This window comes from Balaenoptera physalus (genome assembly GCF_965194825.1).
Source record: "Balaenoptera physalus genome assembly, chromosome: 16".
Classification (NCBI taxonomy): domain Eukaryota; kingdom Metazoa; phylum Chordata; class Mammalia; order Artiodactyla; family Balaenopteridae; genus Balaenoptera; species Balaenoptera physalus.
Genome location: NC_138898.1, coordinates 18,385,637 through 18,404,793, shown reverse-complemented (window position 1 = coordinate 18,404,793; position 19,157 = coordinate 18,385,637). Strand labels below are relative to the sequence as shown.

Sequence of the window (19,157 nt, the reverse complement as noted above, 5' to 3'; positions counted from 1 at the left end):
TCAACCCATCTATTATGTCGTATTATTTTGTTTGTGGACCACCTGTTGGCATTTTTTGGGGGACAAGAGTTCTATGGAACACTCTATGGCAAAATGAAAATGTCACCACCAGCAGTTTGTCAAGCTAGGGACTTCTAAGGAATGAGTGACTGCAAACTTTTTAGGAGAAAAGTTAAGTTCTCTTCTCCCCAACAATCAAACGAAGATCGCTTGACTTTGTGAGTAGAATTTTATGACAGATGAAGTGGCATAGTATGACTTGACTGATGTCACTGATTTCCAGCCCTGGAGGTCAAGGGGATGGTGAGGTGGTGAAACACCAGGTTACACATTGGTCTTGGCATTGCTTGGCAATTATCCTTAAATCATCCTTCACACCTGAACAGAGGTCCAAAGTTCATAGTCCCATTTACTCCAGCTCATCTTCTTTGGCCCTAATAACAGCTTTAGGAAGTAGGCAGGTGTTAAAGGCTGAATGTTTGTGCGCTCTCAAAATTCATATGTTGAAGCCCTCGTAAGTGTAATGGTATTTGGGAGTGGGGCCTTTGGGAGGTAATTAGGTTTAGTTGAGGTCATCACGGTGGGGCCCTCATGATGGGATTGGTGCCCTTATCAGAAGAGGAAGACAGATCTTGCTTTCTCCATGTGCATACACTGAGGAAAGGCCATGTGAGCACCAATGAGAAGATGGCCATCTACAAGATAGGAGGAGAGCCCTCACCAGAAACTGAATCAGCAGGCACCTGATCTTGTACTTCCCCAGCCTCTAGAACTGTGAGAAACTAATGTCTAAGTCACCCAATCTATGGTGTTTTGTTATAGCAGCCTGAGCTGACGTAGACAGTAGAGTAGGAAATGGTTGATCTCATCTTATTTCCAAGGAAACTGAGATGTCAAGAGATGAAGCTATTTAAGAATAAAGAGGTAGAACTAGAACTTATGCCCCCTGAGCCCCCAATTCAATTTAATTCAACAAGCATTTATTTAGCACCTACTATGTACTGTGCTAGGTTCTGGGAGTGTAGGGTGACAAAATCAGAGATTCTGCAGAGTTTAGAAGAGACAGATGTGAATAAAAGTCACGACAGTGTGAAAAGTACAACAGTAGACTCAGAGGGGATCAGGATGGGGGTATATGAGTGGGGTTTTGAAGGACAAATAAGAGTTCTCCCAAGGGAAACAAGCAGGGAAAGACAGGATATTTCTATGATTTTGTTATAGTCCCCCTCTACTCACCCCTCATAGGAGGAGGCTGGCCTTAGAGGATATTAGTTGTGTGTGTGTGTGGTGTGTCTAGTTTCCAAGATAACAAAATTCTGAGGATGTCCCCTTCATTCCTTTCCACTTATTTTTGAACAAAGTTGGAGGCATAAGTGCTTTGCAAGAGCCATGTCATGTTACAACATGATGGTGGATGGGAGAAATTCATCAATGTTGGCTGAGAAATTCATCTATGAGGTTAAAGTTTTAAAACTTTAATAAATCAAATCTTTTAAACCTGGGATTGAAAAACCAGCCAAAGACACAGCATTCTGGTGTTGGTTTACACACGGTTCCAATTCATTTGCTGGGGGTTGGGGAGGCCTTTTCCCTGGGGCCTGCTTTGCAGTGACTCCTGCCATGTTTCAATCCAAAGTTCCCTTCCCTTGATTAATGTGATTTTTCTGTATTTTCTTGGTAACTTTGAACCAATGAGAAACAATGATCTTGGAAATCACCTCCTCCAGTTCCTTTTGATAGGGTTCTCAGTAGAACAGAACAATTAATTATGGGTGGCACCTGGGGATGTTGCTTTTAAACAGCCACAGTGGTAACAGTCACAGCAGCCCAATATCACCTCCACTGCCACCTTTCTTTTTTCTTTTTTAATTTATTATTATTTTTTATTGGAGTATAGTTGATATACAATGTTGTGTTAGTTTCTGCTGTACAGCAAAGTGAGTCAGTTATACATACACACATATCTACTCTTTTTTAGATTCTATTCCCATATAGGTCATTACAGAGTATTGAATAGAGTTCCCTGTGCTATTCAGTAGGTTCTTATTAGTTATCTATTCTATATATAGTAGTATGTATATGTCAATCCCAATCTCCCAATTTATCCCTCCCCCCTCTTTTTTCCCCTGGTAACCATAAGTTTGTTTTCTACATCTGTGACTCAACTTCTGTTTTGTAAATAGATTCATTTGTACCATTTCTTTAGATTCCACATATAAGTGGTATCATATGATATTTGTCTTTCTCTGTCTGACTTCACTCAGTGTGACAATCTCTAGGTCCATCATGTCACTGAAAATGGCATTATTTCATTCTTTTTTATGGCTGAGTCATATCCTATTGTATATATGTACCACATCTTCTTTATCCATTCCTCCATTGATAGACATTTAGGTTGCTTCCATGTCCTGGCCATTGTAAATAGTGCTGCGATGAACATTGGGGTGCATGTACCCTCTCAAATTGTGTTTTTTTCCAGTTATATGCCCAGGAGTGGGATTGGTGGATCATATGGTAGCTCTGTTTTTAGTTGAGGAACCTCCATACTGTTCTCCACAGTAGCTGTACCAATTTACATTCCCACCAACAGTGTTGGAGAGTTCCCTTTTCTCCACAGTCTCTCCAGCATTTATTGTTTGTAGATTTTTTTGATGATGGCCATTCTAACCAGTGTGAGGTGACACCTCATTGTAGTTTTGATTTGCATTTCTCTAATAATTAGTGATGTTGAGCATCTTTTCATGTGCCTTTTGGCCATCTGTTCCACTGGCACCTTTCTACGACTGGGGAGGCTGTGTGCTGTGAGGGTTGTGGACCAGAAAGACCAAGATTTTTCTGGGCCAAACTGGTGCTGCTTTTGTGAGCATGTGTGGAAAGGGTCCAATTTTAATGATGCCTCTTGGGTGAAAACAGAAGGTCAGGGCAGTGAGAAAGTGATCAATGCATCTGGGGATTCTTAAAGGCTGATGTGTACAACCTCGAGTTGCTCATGGATATTTCTTTTCCTCCCCCCACAAAAGGGGACAGGAGGGTGGGTAACAAGAGGCCTCTAGGTACCAGGAAGCAGCAGCTGTGCTTTGTTCCTCTGTGGGTGGAAAGTATTCTGGGACTCAAGGAGGCAGCTGGAGACCAAAGGACTGCTTGAAGCTGGGCAGCAGCACGGGAAGGACGGCTTTTAATTAAAGCTCTCTCTGCTTTGTTGCAGCAGCTAAGAGGTCAGCTTCCAAGAATTCTGTCCTCTAGCTTGTTAGGACCCTCAGTCTTAGCTGGGTTTGAGAAATGTATCCTTCTTAGCACATCTTCCTTTACAAACTTTAAAAGGGGTATCTATTGTCTTTTGAAGGAAACTGGCTAAATTTTGGTTAGACTGTCCCCGCCCTATCAGCCAGCCTGGATGTGCTGATCATTCCATGTTTGAGTCACCATGCACCCTCCCCACCAATTCAATTTGTACCTTTCCTTTTTGCTCTGTGCCATGTGAGGCTATGTAATTTGTAAATTACACTACCTGGGCTCCCTTACCTTCTGGCTTCTGCTTGGGTTTGGCCAATGAGAGGAGATCAGAGTGTGGGAAGGGAGAGACTAGGGTCTTTATTCCCTCCCACTCTGTGGAAGTACCATGTCTCTGACACTAGCCCCTTTCCATGTCTCCTTCTCATCGGGTGATCTCTCTTCGATGGTTCCATTTCTTACTGGGCTTTACTAAACTACTTGCTCTGGAATCCTTCTCTGATGGTCATCTTCTGGCAGACCCAACCAAGACACCACCTAATTGGCTATCTTGAAAGAATGGTCAGCATGAACATGGGTAAGAGATGTTAGGATTCAAACAACACTTGTGCTGTTACAGCCCTGAACCAACCAGAGAGGAAGATTGTCTTTGGAGTCAAGTGGGTTAACAATGGGATTTAATCCTGTTAGATAACTGCTTCCAGCTACTTGGGAAAGGAAAGCAAGCACATGGCCCTGTTTGGGATTCACCTTGGATGTGTGTCTAACTTTGCTTGTTCTGGGTTGCTACCATAGTAACAAGAGTAATTAATTTTAGTTACTACATCTCTCTTTTCTCACCACCTCCCTCCACTCCAGTTCATTCTGAACTTGCTTTGAAGTATTTTAGTTAAGCAGTCAGAACTCCTATCTACCTTCATCTGAACATTGATAATGTCCTCTTTCTGATTTTATCAGGCTCCATGTTCCTGTCGTATGTATCTCCATTTCTTTGGTGATAAAGCACATGCATATTATAGCTCAGGCCCTTAAACAGGGTTCGGCAATTAGAAAACACAGATGCATCTGGGACAGTGGTTGGGCCCCTTGTCTACTCAGAACATCTGCTTGGCAGATGGGGGCACCTTGGTTTATTGCTGTCATTAGGAGCTGTCAGTCAGAGGAAGTGAGACCTGCATTGCCCTCCGGGGTGTTAAATATTAAAAGCTTGCATTTCCAACCAAGAGCTCAGTTCTACTTCACATTTTTTTTTTTTAAATTCTCAGTTTTTGTTCACCAGTGTGTATTCATTTCTAGGAGTTGCTCAAAAGGCAAATGATGGTCTTTTTTGATTGACACCTCTCACCCAAAAGTAATAGACATGATAAATGTAGCAGCTTCTTGTGATTCTCTGGGCTGCTCCCCCTCAGCCTATCTGATTTCAGGACCTCTGGGGTAGACGGTTCCATGTTGACATATCAGAACCATGGAATACTATGCAACTTAAAAAGTCATGGGTAAGTCTACTCATCCACTCAGGAGCACCTGGCCCTGGGATGGGTTCTTGGAAATAAAAATGTCAGACCTGATCCCTGAAACAGTATAGTTCACAAGACCACCTCCATGAGACCATGGGGGTTGATGAACATGGAACAAGATAATTAAAATATACCCTGACAAGTTAATGGAAATACAGGAATTAAGGAAGGTTGGGGTGATGAGCGTATTTTGGGCGGAGACCCCAGATCCCAGTATGTAAGTTTTGGCAAATATCATCAGCGACCAGACCTAAAGACTTAGCCTCAGAGGAGACAAATGGACTGCCCATTGTTCGTAGGCCTTTTGCATTGTAAGACCTTGGATGTCAGCTGGCCCAACCCTCACTTGTCTCCTCTCCACAGAATCCTTACAAGGTAATCACCCAGCCTCTGCTCGGCACCTCCTGGTACTACCTCTGGTGATGACATGTAGCCTGACTGGACAGTACAGACAGGAGGAAGCCATTCCTTGTGACTTTGCCCATCGACTCTGGTTTTACCCAAGCATTTCTGCTTCTTCCACACAGCAACCTTTCCTATTTGGGCTGGCACTTTGCATATTCTGCTCCAGAATGAACAAACCCTGGTTTCTTTAGCTGTTCGCTGTTCACCAACTGACGTCTAGTAGTCCCGTCAATTCTTCCTTCTAAATATCTCTTTTTTGTTGTTGTATGTTCATTTATTTTTATTTTTTAAAAACTTTTATTGGAGTATACTTGCTTTACAATATTGTTTTGTTTTTTATTTTAACATCTTTATTGGAGTATAATTGCTTTACAATGGTGTGTTAGTTTCTGCTGTATAACAAAGTGAATCAGTTATACATATACATATGTCCCCGTATCTCTTCCCTCTTGCATCTCCCTCCCTCCCACCCTCCCTATCCTACCCCTTTAGGTGGTCACAAAGCACCAAGGTGATCTCCCTGTGCTATGCGGCTGCTTCCCACTAGCTATCTATTTTACGTTTGGTAGTGTATATATGTCCATGCAACTGCCTCACTTTGTCCCAGCTTACCCTTCCCCCTCCCTGTATCCTCAAGTCCATTCTCTAGTAGGTCTAGTAGGTCTTTATTCCCGTCTTGCCACTAGGTTCCTCTGATCATTTTTTTTTTTTTTAGATTCCATATATATGTGTTAGCATATGGTATTTGTTTTTCTCTTTCTGACTTACTTCACTCTGTATGACAGTCTCTAGGTCCATCCACCTCACTACAAATAACTCAGTTTCCTTCCTTTTTATGGCTGAGTAATATTCCATTGTATATATGTGCCACATCTTCTTTATCCATTCATCTGTTGATGGACACTTAGGTTGCTTCCATGTCCTGGCTATTGTAAATAGAGCTGCAGTGAACATTGTGGTACATGACTCTTTTTGAATTATGGTTTTCTCAGGGTATATGCCCAGTAGTGGGATTGCTGAGTCATATGGTACTTCTATTTTTAGTTTTTTAAGGAACCTCCATACTGTTCTCCATAGTGGCTGTATCAATTTACATTCCCACCAACAGTGCAGGAGGGTTCCCTTTTCTCCACACCCTCTCCAGCATTTATTGTTTGTAGATTTTTTGATGATGGCCATTCTGACCGGTGTGAGATGATATCTCATTGTAGTTTTGATTTGCATTTCTCTAATGATTAATGATGTTGAGCATTCTTTCACGTGTTTGTTGGCAATCTGTATATCTTCTTTGGAGAAATGTCTGTTTATGTCTTCTGCCCATTTTTGGATTGGGTTGTTTGTTTGTTTGTTTGTTTTTTTAACAATTTCTTTTTTTAAAAATTTTATTTATTTATTTATTTATTTATTTATTTATGGCTGTGTTGGGTCTTCGTTTCTGTGCGAGGGCTTTCTCTAGTTGCGGCAAGTGGGGGCCACTCTTCATCACGGTGCGCGGGTCTCTCACTATCAGGGCCTCTCTTGTGGTGGAGCACAGGCTCCAGACACGCAGGCTCAGTAATTGTGGCTCATGGGCCTAGTTGCTCCGCAGCATGTGGGATCTTCTTCCCAGACCAGGGCTCGAACCCGTGTCCCCTGCATTGGCAGGCAGATTCTCAACCACTGTGCCACCAGGGAAGCCCCGGGTTGTTTGCTTTTTTGATATTGAACTGCATGAGTTGCTTGTATGTTTTGGAGATTAATCCTTTGTCAATTGCTTCATTTGCAAATATTTTCTCCCATTCTGAGGGTTGACTTTTCGTCTTGTTTATGGTTTCCTTTGCTGTGCAAAAGCTTTTAAGTTTCATTAGGTCCCATTTGTTTATTTTTGTTTTTATTTCCATTTCTCTAGGAGGTGGGTCAAAAAGGATCTTGTTGTGATTTATGTCATAGAGTGTTCTGCCTATGTTTTCCTCTAAGAGTTTGATGGTGTCTGGCCTTACATTTAGGTCTTTAATCCATTTTGAGTTTATTTTTGTGTATGGTGTTAGGGAGTGTTCTAATTTCATTCTTTTACATGTAGCTGTCCAGTTTCCCCAGCACCACTTATTGAAGAGGCTGTCTTTTCTCCACTGTATATTCTTGCCTCCTTTATCAAAGATAAGTTGACCATATGTGCGTGGGTTTATCTCTGGGCTTTGTATCCTGTTCCATTGATCTATATTTCTGTTTTTGTGCCAGTACCATACTGTCTTGATTACTGTAGCTTTGTAGTATAGTCTGAAGTCTGGGAGCCTGATTCCTGCAGCTCCGTTTTTCTTTCTCAAGATTGCTTTGGCTATTCAAGGTCTTTTGTGTTTCCATACAAATTGTGAAATTTTTTGTTCTAGTTCTGTGAAAAATGCCATTGGTAGTTTGATAGGGATTGCATTGAATCTGTAGATTGCTTTGGGTAGTATAGTCATTTTCACAATGCTGATTGTTCCAATCCAAGAACATGGTATATCTCTCCATCTATTTGTATCATCTTTAATTTCTTTCATCAGTGTCTTATACTTTTCTGCATGCAGGTCTTTTGTCTCCTTAGGTAGGTTTATTCCTAGATATTTTATTCTTTTGGTTGCAGTGGTAAATGGGAGTGTTTTCTTAATTTCACTTTCAGATTTTTCATCATTAGTGTATAGGAATGCAAGAGTTTTCTGTGCATTAATTTTGTATCCTGCTACTTTACCAAATTTATTGATTAGCTCTAGGAGTTTTCTGGTAGCATCTTTAGGATTCTCTATGTATAATATCATGTCATCTGCAAACAGTGACAATTTTACTTCTTCTTTTCTGATTTGGATTCCTTTTATTTCTTTTTCTTCTCTGATTGCTGTGGCTAAAACTTCCAAAACTATGTTGAATAATAGTGGTGAGAGTGGACAACCTTGTCCTGTTCCTGATCTTAGTGGAAATGGTTTCAGTTTTTCACCATTGAGGACGATGTTGGCTGTGGGTTTGTCATATATGGCTTTTACTATGTTGAGGAAAGTTCCTTCTGTGCCTACTTTCTGCAGGGTTTTTATCATAAATGGGTGTTGAATTTTGTCAAAAGCTTTCTCTGCATCTATTGAGATGATCATACAGTTTTTCTCCTTCAATTTGTTAATATGGTGTATCACGTTGATTGATTTGCGTATATTGAAGAATCCTTGCATTCCTGGGATAAACCCCACTTGATCATAGTGTATGATCCTTTTAATGTGCTGTTGGATTCTGTTTGCTAGTATTTTGTTGAGGATTTTTGCATCTGTGTTCATCAGAGATACTGGCCTGTAGTTTTCTTTCTTTGTGACATCTTTGTCTGCTTTTGGTATCAGAGTGATGGTGACCTCATTGAATGAGTTTGGGAGTGTTCCTCCCTCTGCTATATTTTGGAAGAGTTTGAGAAGGATAGGTGTTAGCTCTTCTCTAAATGTTTGATAGAATTCGCCTGTGAAGCCATCTGGTCCTGGGCTTTTGTTTGTTGGAAGATTTTTAATCACAGTCTCAATTTCAGTGCTTGTGATTGGTCTGTCCATATTTTCTATTTCTTCCTGGTTCAGTCTCAGAATGTTGTGCATTTCTACGAATTTGTCCATTTCTTCCAGGTTGTCCATTTTATTGGCATGTAGTTGTTTGTAGTAATCTCTCACGATCCTTTGTATTTCTGCAGTGTCAGTTGTTACTTCTCCTTTTTCATTTCTAGGTCTATTGATTTGAGTCTTCTCCCTTTTTTTCTTGATGAGTCTGGCTAATGGTTTATGAATTTTGTTTATCTTCTCAAACAAGCAGCTTTTAGTTTTATTGATCTTTGCTATTGTTTCCTTCTTTTCTTTTTCATTTATTTCTGATCTGATCTTTATGATTTCTTTCCTTCTGGTAACTTTGGGGTTTTTTTGTTCTTCTTTCTCTAATTGCTTTAGGTGTAAGGTTAGGTTGTTTATTTGAGATGTTTCTTGTTTCTTAAGGTAGGCTTGTATAGCTATAAACTTCCCTCTTAGAACTGCTTTTGCTGCATCCCATAGGTTTTGGGTCATTGTGTTTTTCATTGTCATTTGTTTCTAGGTATTTTTTGATTTCCTCTTTGATTTCTTCAGGGAGCTCTTAGTTATTAAGTAGTGTGTTGTTTAGCCTCCGTGTGTTTGTATTTCTTACAGATTTTTTCCTGTAATTGATATCTAGTCTCATAGCGTTGTGGTCGGAAAAAATACTTGATATGATTTCCATTTTCTTTAATTTACCAAGGCTTGATTTGTGACCCAAGATATGATCTATCCTGGAGAATGTTCCATGAGCACTTGAGAAGAAAGTGTGTTCTGTTGTTTTTGGATGGAATGTCCTATAAATATCAGTTAAGTCCATCTTGTTGAATGTATCGTTTAAAGCTTGTGTTTCCTTATTTATTTTCATTTTGGATGATGTGTCCATTGGTGAAAGTGGGGTGTTAAAGTCCCCTACTATGATTCTGTTACTGTTGATTTCCCCTTTTATGGCTGTTAGTATTTGCCTTATCTATTGAGGTCCTCCTATGTTGGTTGCATAAATATTTATAATTGTTATATCTTCTTCTTGGATTGATCCCTTGATCATTATGTAGTGTCCTTCTTTGTCTCTTGTAATACTCTTTGTTTTAAAGTCTATTTTTTCTGATATGAGAATTACTACTCCAGCTTTCTTTTGATTTCCATTTTAATGGAGTATCTTTTTCCATCCCCTCACTTTCAGTCTGTATGTGTCCCTAGGTCTGAAGTGGGTCTCTTGTAGACAGCATATATACTGGTCTTGTTTTTGTATCCATTCAGCCAGTCTATGTCTTTTGGCTGGAGCATTTAATCCATTTACATTTAAGGTAATTATCGATATGTATGTTCCTATGACCATTTTCCTAATTGTTTTGGGTTTATTATTGTAGGTCTTTCCCTTCTCTTGTGTTTCCTGCCTAGAGAAGTTCCTTTAGCATTTGTTGTAAGGCTGGTTTGGTGGTGCTGAATTCTCTTAGCTTCTGCTTGTCTGTAAAGCTTTTAATTTCTCTGTCAAATCTGAATGAGATCCTTGCTGGGTAGAGTAATCTTGGTTGTAGGTTTTTCTCTTTCATCACTTTAAATATGTCCTGCCACTCCCTTTTGGCTTGCAGAGTTTCTGCTGAAAGATCAGCTGTTAACCTTATGGGGATTCCCTTATGTGTCACTTGTTGTTTTTCCCTTGCTGCTTTTAATATTTTTTCTTTGTATTTAATTTTTGATAGCTTGATTAATATGTCTTGGCACTTTTCTCCTTGGATTTATCCTGTATGGGACTCTCTGTGCTTCCTAGATTTGATTAACTATTTCCTTTCCCATATTAGGGAAGTTTTCAACTACAGTCTCTTCAAATATTTTCTCAGTCCCTTTCTTTTTCTCTTCTTCTTCTGGGACCCCAATAATTCGAATGTTGATGCGTTTAATGTTGTCCTAGAGGTCTCTGAGACTGTCCTCAATTCTTTTCCTTCTTTTTTCTTTATTCTGCTCTGCAGTAGTTATTTCCACTATTTTATCTTCCAGGTCACTTATCGGTTCTTCTGCCTCAGTTATTCTGCTATTGATCCCTTCTAGAGAATTTTTAATTTCATTTGTTGTGTTGTTCATCACTGTTTGTGTGCTCTTTAGTTTTTCTAGGTCCTTGTTAAACGTTTCTTGTATTTCCTCCATTCTATTTCCAAGATTCTGGATCATCTTTACTATCATTATTCTGAATTCTTTTTCAGGTAGACTGCCTATTTCCTCTTCATTTGTTTGGTCTGGTGGGTTTTTGCCTTGCTCCTTCATCTGCTGTGTGTTTCTCTGTCTTCTCATTTTGCTTAACTTACTGTGTTTGGGGTCTACTTTTCGCAGGCTGCAGGTTAGTAATTTACGTTGTTTTTGGTGTCTGTCCCCAGTGGCTAAGGTTGGTTCAGTGGGTTGTGTAGGCTTCCTGATGGAGGGGACTAGTGCCTGTGTTCTGGTGGATGAGGCTGGATCTTTTCTTTCTGGTGGGCAGATCCACGTCTGGTGGTGTGTTTTGGGGTGTCTGTGGCCTTTTTATTATTTTAGGCAGCCTCTGTGCTAATGGGTGGCGTTGTGTTCTTGTCTTGCTAGTTGTTTGGCATAGGGTGTCCTGCACTGTAGCTTGCTGGTCATTGAGTGGAGCTCAGTCTTGGCGTTGAGATGGAGATCTCTGAGAGATTTTCACCATTTGATATTATGTGGAGCTGGGAGGTCTCTTGTGGACCAGTGTCCTGAACTTGGCTCTCCCACCTCAGTGGCACAGCCCTGATGCCTGGCTGGAGCAGTATGAACCTGTCCTCCACACAGCTCAGAATAAAAGGGAGAAAAAAAAGAAAGAAAGAAGGAAGAAGGTAAAATAAAATAAAATAAAGTAAAATAAAATAAAGTTATTAAAATAAAAAATAATTATTAAGAAAAAAAATTTTTTAAGTAATAAAAAAAAATGGACAGACAGAACCCTAGGACAAATGGTAAAAGCTAAGCTATACAGACAAAGTCACACACAGAAGCATACACATACACACTCACAAAAAGAGAAAAAGGGAAAAAAATAAATATATCGTTGCTCCCAAAGTCCACCTCCTCAATTTGGGAAGATTTATTGTCTATTCAGGTATTCCACAGATGCAGGCACATCAAGTTGATTGTGGAGCTTTAATCCGCTGCTTCTGAGGCTGCTGGGAGAAATTTTCCTTTCTCTTCTTTGTTCGCACAGCTCCCGGGGTTCAGCTTTGGATTTGGCCCCGCCTCTGCGTGTAGGTCGCCTGAGGGCGTCTGTTCTTCGCTCAGACAGGACGGGGTTAAAGGAGCAGCTGATTCGGGGGCTCTGGCTCACTCAGGCTGGGGGGAGGGAGGGGTACGGATGTGGGGCGAGCCTGCGGGGCAGAGGCCGTCGTGATGTTGCACCAGCCTGAGGCGCGCCGTGCTTTCTCCCGGGGAAGTTGTCCCTGGATCACGGGACCCTGGCAGTGGCGAGCTGCACAGGCTCCCGGGAGGGGTGGTGTGGATAGTGACCTTTGCTTGCACACAGGCTTCTTGGTGGCGGCAGCAGCCGCCTTAGCGTCTTATGCCCGTCTCTGGGGTCCGCACTGATAGCCGCAGCTCCCGCCCATCTCTGGAGCTCCTTTAAGCGGCGCTCTGAATCCCCTCTCCTCGTGCACCAGGAAACAAAGAGGCAAGAAAAAGTCTTTTGCCTCTTCGGCAGGTCCAGACCTTTTCCCGGACTCCCTCCTGGCTGGCGCACTAGCCCCCTGCAGGCTGTGTTCACGCCGCCAATCCCAGTCGTCTCCCTGCGATCCAACCGAAGCCCGAGCCTCAGCTCCCAGCCCCGCCCGCCCCGGCGGGGGAGCAGACAAGCCTCTCGGGCTGGTGAGTGCTGGTCGGCGCTGAGCCTCTGTGCGGGAATCTCTCCGCTTTGCCCTCCGCACCCCTGTGGCTGCGCTCTCCTCCCTGGCTCCGAAGCTTCCCCCCTCTGCCACCCGCAGTCTCCGCCCGCGAAGGGGCTTCCTAGTGTGTGGAGACCTTTCCTCCTTCACAGCTCCCTCCCACTGGTGCAGGTCCCATCCCTATTCTTTGTCTCTGTTGTTTCTTTTTTCTTTTGCCTTACCCAGGTACGTGGGGAGTTTCTTGCCTTTTGGGAGGTCTGAGGTCTTCTGCCAGCGTTCAGTGGGTGTTCTGTAGGAGTTGTTCCACATGTAGGTGTATTTCTGATGTATTTGTGGGGAGGAAGGTGATCTCCGCGTCTTACTCTTCCACCATCTTGAAGCTCCTCCTCTTCTAAATATCTCTTGAATCTGGTTCCTTCTTTTCACCTCCATAATTAACTGGCACAGAAAATAAGACAAAAAGCCATGTGGCCCTTACTATCAGTTATTCTATTTTGGACCCCCCTCTTTTCTGCTTTAGGTAAATGCAGCAGTCTCCTATCTGGCTCCTCAGCTTCCATTTTGCCTTTTCAACTTCACTTTTATTGTAGGCAGAGTGATTCTTTCAAAAATAAAAACACCACTGTGACATTTCCCTGTTTAAAACCATTCAGTGGTTGCCCCATGCTCCTCACGCAAAGGACCAAAATCCTGAATATTCCCCTCAAGTTTTGGCCCTTTCCAATCAAGGCTCTCAGCACTTCCCTTGGCAGCTGACACACTGGCCTTTTTAGAAAGTGTTTCAGCATCTTGATTGTGCCATGACTTTTCTGGTCCCCCAATATTCACGTACATGTGTCCCTCTGCCTGCAACACGTTCCTCTGAGCCACCTGGATAACTTCTGCTCATTTTTTAAGTCTGAGTTTATAAGTAACTTCCTCTAGCAAGCCTCTCCTGAGAGGTCCCACCTCTCCAGGTTAGGGGTCTATGGTACAGACTTTTTTCTTTTTTCTTTAATAATTAAGATAACTTACATACACTTAAGTGAACCCACTTTAGGTATATAGCCACTCAAGTCAAGATATAAAACAGCTCCAGCATTCCCAAGGCTCCCTCATGTTTCCTTTAGCAGATACTTCTCAAAAGTAACTGCTGTTTTGACCTCTGTCACCATAGATCAGTGTTGCCTCCTTTTAAACTTCTTATAAATGGAATCACACTGTATTCACTTTTTGTATTCGGCTCCTTCCCCTCATCTGTATTGTGACAAGCTCACTCTTTTTCCTTCCTGTGTGTTATTCCATTGTATGACCCACTGTAGGAATATGCCATAATTTTTTGATCCATTCTGTTCTTGATGGGCATTTCAGTTATTTTCCATTTTTTTGGGTCTACTATGAATATTGCTGCCATGAACCTTAGTGTTTTTTTCTGAACATATGCATTCATTTTTTCTTATACTGTGTATAAGAATGTATATTAAATGATATAAATGAACTTACTTACAAAACAGAAATAGAGTCACAGATGTAGAAAACAAACTTATGGTTACCAGGGGGGATAGGGAAGGGGAGGGATAAATTGGGAGATTGGGACTGACATATACCCACGACTATATATAAAATAGATAACTGATAAGGACCTACTGTATGGCACAGGGACCTCTACTCAATACTCTGTAATGACCTGTATGGGAAAAGAATCTAAAAAAGAGTGGATATTTGTATATGTATAACTGACTCACTTTGCTGTACAGCAGAAACTAACACAACATTGTAAATCAACTCTACTCCAATAAAAATCTAAAAAGAATATATATTAATATGTAAGAATACACATTCTTATATATTTTTCTTATACCGATAGATTTTATTTTTTCAAAATATTTGCTGACTCTTCCTTTCAAACTCTTCCCCATTGGACCCATCCTTGCAAGTGGATTTTATTTCCACCAAACTGCCACAAGGGCTGGCCTTGTAACCTACTTTGTCCACTAAAATGTGATAGAAAAAAAGTATGTCATTTCTGATCCGAAGCTTTCAGAACTGTTGCGTGGTTCTGCCATTGTGCTTTTCCCTCTGATATGAGATTGGCATAGAGCCTGGTTCTCCATTCTGGGTCCTAGAATGAAGTGCAGGTAAGAGCAGGGCCACAGTTGACTCACAATGGACATCAATAAGACTGAGAATTAAACATTTATGTTTACAAGAAATTGAAGTCTAGGGATTGCTTGTTACTACAGCAAAACTTAATCTAAGTTGACTGATGCAATGCCTCGCCTTCTACTCCCTTTGTGCCTTACATATACCTGTCATAAAATGGCACACATTCCAATGACGTGTTGTTGAACTCTCTCCATTTGCCCCTTCCTACCACACCCCAATCTCTAAGGGTGGTGATTGCGCATGTCTTGATCATTGTTGTAAATTCACTACGTAGTACTTTGATGAACAAACAGTAGGTTTACGATACATACTCACTCAATGGGAATGGCTTTCAACCTTTTGTTGATGGGAAAGTCAATTTTCCTAGGTGTCCTCCGTGTAGTGGGAGACCTGGAATGGACCACCATTTCCAAGTATTGTCAGATTAGTGAGAAGAAGATAGTAGCTCTCACTCTTTTCCTAAGAACACCTATTTCTTTTCTTTTTTTTAAATTAATTTTTATTGGAGTATGGTTGCTTTGCAATGTTGTGTTAGCCTCCACTGCACAACAAAATGAATCAGCTATACACATACAGATATCACCTCCCTTTTGGACTTCCCTCCCAATTAGGTTACCACAGTGCATTAGATAGACTTCCCTGTGCTATATATTCCCATCAGTTGTCTATTTTATACATAGTATCAATAATGTATATGGAGAACACCTATTTCTGATGTGTAGCTCAAGGTGGCCTTAGTCTATTAATAGTGATGTCCCACTGTTGGTTCTTGTTGACTTCACTGTTGACTCAAACTCTGGAATTTCTCTTTATGGCACTACTGTTAAGCCAGTTTCCCCACTCTGGGTTTGGGCAGAGATGTCTCCGATGAACTTATTGATCCTCATGTGCCTCTGTCATTAAGCCCACTCTCGTCTTTCCCTGGAGTCTGGTTTACTTGTTTGTTTATTTTAGCCATGCTTTCTTCACTGCTTTCTCATTTCTTGTATCTGGTTTTTCTATCTCACCCTGTCCTCTAGCAACTCCAAATTACTCCATTTCAAATCTTATCGCAAACTTCCGTCTGCTTCTGACTGATGTGGGCATTTATCGCTTCTAGCAAATTGAGCTTCATTGTGCTGGAGTCTAAAGGTGCCAGAGTAAGAAACAGCTTGATCAAAAATTAGCACCTGCAATTTCAGGCACCTGCTATTGTAACTTTTGATTTAGGGATCATCATATTTGAAGACTGTATTTTCTTATTGATTTGTACATGTTCTTTACATACTCTGGGAATTAATTTGTGGTTGGCTCCATGTATCACAAAAAGCTGTAATCACTTTGTTTAGTCTTCTCACTTTGTTTATAGTATCTTTTTTTTATAGAGAAGGTTTTAATTTTAATTTGTCAATCTTTCCTTTACGTTTTGTGCTTTTTATCTCTTAAGAAATTCTTCCCAGTCATGAGTTCAAAAAGAAAGTGTACATTTTCTTCTAAAAACTATTTTTCACATATATGTCTCTAATCTACCTGCAATTTAAAAAATTATGTGTGGCCTGAAACAAAGGTATAATTTTTTGCATACAGAAGTCAAATCGTTCCCAAACTGTTGAGTGGCTATCTAGATATGTAATGCTGTCATATACTTCATTCATCTACATAGGTAGCTCTGCATTTATGCTCTCTTTTCTGTCCTAGGGGACCATGGTTTTACTCCTGTACCAATACCATACTGCCCCAGTTACTACAGCTTAACCATATTTTCCCTATCTTTTAAGGTAGACCACTCTCCTCATTTCTTGTTCTTTTTTCAGAATTGCCTTGGTTATTCTTAGATTTTTGCTCTTACATGGGGATTTTGAATTAGCACAAGTTCCACAAAAAGCCCTATTTGGATTTTGATTAGAATCCTATGGAGTTTACAAATTAATTTATGGAGAATTGGCCTCCTTATGATAGGTCTCCCTTCCCATCCGTAATACAGCTTGCCATTTATTTAGGCCTTCCAAAAGTGTTTCAGTGTGTTTTGAAATTTTTTTTCATAAAGTCTCACACTGTTTTTGGTTAGATTTATTCCCAGGTACCTTATGATTTTTGACTGTGTGAATGCTGTTTTTTAAAAAAAGTCTGTATACATCTTCTCATTTGGCTATATTTGGTGTATAAAAATAACTGATGGAATTTTTTAAAAATTTGAACTTAACCAACTGAACTAAAATATCTCATTTGTGCTAGTAGTTTTTAGATTCTCTGGGATTTGCAGGGTAGCAATCAAATTGTAGGCAGATAATGACAATTTTGCCTTTTGTTTTTCCAATCCTTGTAGCAAATATTTCTTCCTTTTTTGCCTGTTAAATTGACTAGGATCTTCAGATAAACAGGAGGGGAAATAATAGATTTTTGTGTGTTGTTTCTAATTTTAATGGAAATTCCCTTGAAATTTAACCATTAAGAATAATGTTTATTATAGCCTTTATTATTAATTTGCATACATCTTTCAGTTAAAAAAACTTATTTCTTATTTGCTAAAATTGTAGGGATGGCTGTTGAATTTTACTGAATATTTTTTCTGCAACTATTGAGAAAATATATAGTATGCTTTTAGCTTTTAATATGCCAGTGTGATGCATCACGTCAAATTTTCTGACTTTTAACCATCCTTGCATAAATTCCTGGCATAAATTGTACTTGATCATATATTATGATTTTTAAAAAGTTGGCTTCAGTGGACTGTTTTGTTTAGGATATTCATATTAATATTTATAAGTGAAATTGGTCTATAATTTTCTTCTGATACTATCTGTAGAGAATTGCATTATTGTTAACAATTATTTAATTCTACCTTCTCTTTTGTCAAGTTTGATCTTGAACCTGTGTGTGGAAGTGACTCTCTGTCAGTCCCAAGAATAAACCAAGAGATTTTAAGAGGCACCAGAATTATTTACCAGCTCTCTGACTCTTTTCCTCTGCCCCCCAAATGAGCATGTTCCACATAAGGAATGCTCCTTTAGCCTGGGCCTCTGAATGCAAAGACACATGGAACAGAGTTGCAGCCGGGGCCAGGGCCTCAGCTGACCTGCAGTCCACATGTAATATGAATGAGGAATAATCTTTGTTTATGTAAGTCATGGAGATTTTTGGGTTGTCACTGCAGTAAAGCTGACTAATTAATTATCCATATCTGGTTTTAGAATCAAGGTTAATCCAGTCTCATAAGATGGTCCGGTACCTTTGTTTTCTCTTCTCTGAAAGAATTTATACAATATAGAAATAGTCTGTTCCTTGAACGTTTGGTAAAATTTGATTATAAAACTGTCTGGGCATAGTATGTTTTTGGGGGGTGTAGAAGAATTTTGTCAAATGATTCTTAAAAAAATAGTTATTGACATATTCAGATTTTCTATTTTTTTCTCTGTCAATTTTGGTTTTCTATACTTTTATAGAAAAATTCTCCTTGTATCTATGTCTTATGTCAACCGAAAGTGATTTGTAAGAATCTCTTATAATTAAAAACCAAACTTTTCTTGTATATTAATTATGATCTAATGAGAATATTATTTGTGCCTTCTTTCTTTTTTTCTTGATCACTTTTGCAAAAAAGTTTATCTACATTATTATCTTCAGAGAACTTGCTTGTTCTTTGTCAAAACTTCTTGTCAAAACTACTTTTTCCTATTTCATTAATTCTGCTCTTATTTTTACTTGCTTATTTCTACTTTTTAGAGTTTTCTTTCTAGGTTTAAAAGTGAATGCATAATTCATTTATTCTCAATATTTCTTACATTAGTTAGCATTAGAGAGTTGGCTGCATATAGCAGAGACCCAAAATAACTACAGCTTAAACAAAACAAAAGTTTATTTTTCTCATACATGAAAATGTAGGAGGTAGGAAATCCAGGGCTGGCATAGCAACTGTGCTTCACAAAAGCCTAAGGATTCAGTATCCTTCTATTTTGTTGTTTGTACGGTTTTCCTCTTGTCCACTTGGTGCAAGATAATTTATCTCTATGACTCTGTTCCGGCCAACAGGAAGGAGGATGAGGAGAAGAAAGGATTCCCTCCCGTGAAGATATGACCTGGAAATTACATGCATCATGTCTGCTCATATCCCATTGGCAAGAGCTCTTCTGATGGCCACACAAGAGATGCTGGTAAATTTGGTTTTTATTCTGAGAAGCTCTGTGTCCAGCTAAAAATTAAGGGATCTGTTACTGTGGAAGGAAAGGATAACGGATACTGGGAACAACTAGCAGCTTTGGCCACAGTCCATCCCTTTGCTACCCAAACATCCATGTGTTCCCATCTTCCCAACCATCCCTACACCAAAGGAGACAATTCCAAGGTCCCTTGTAGTTATTGAACCCAGCTCAAAGTCTAGGATCTCTGGGTAATGCACGGTCCTCTCCATTAGGTCTATGTGTGGCTCTTCATGGTGCAATGACTTAAAAAAATACAAGATAAATTATCTGCCT

General features: G+C 40.0%; 1 long non-coding RNA gene across 1 annotated transcript in view; it reads left to right on the top strand.

The window, feature by feature from the left end:
* LOC309645405 overlaps window positions 1–19,157 on the top strand; it is a 925,297-nt gene that overhangs the window by 206,424 nt on the left and 699,716 nt on the right. The window lies entirely within an intron of this gene.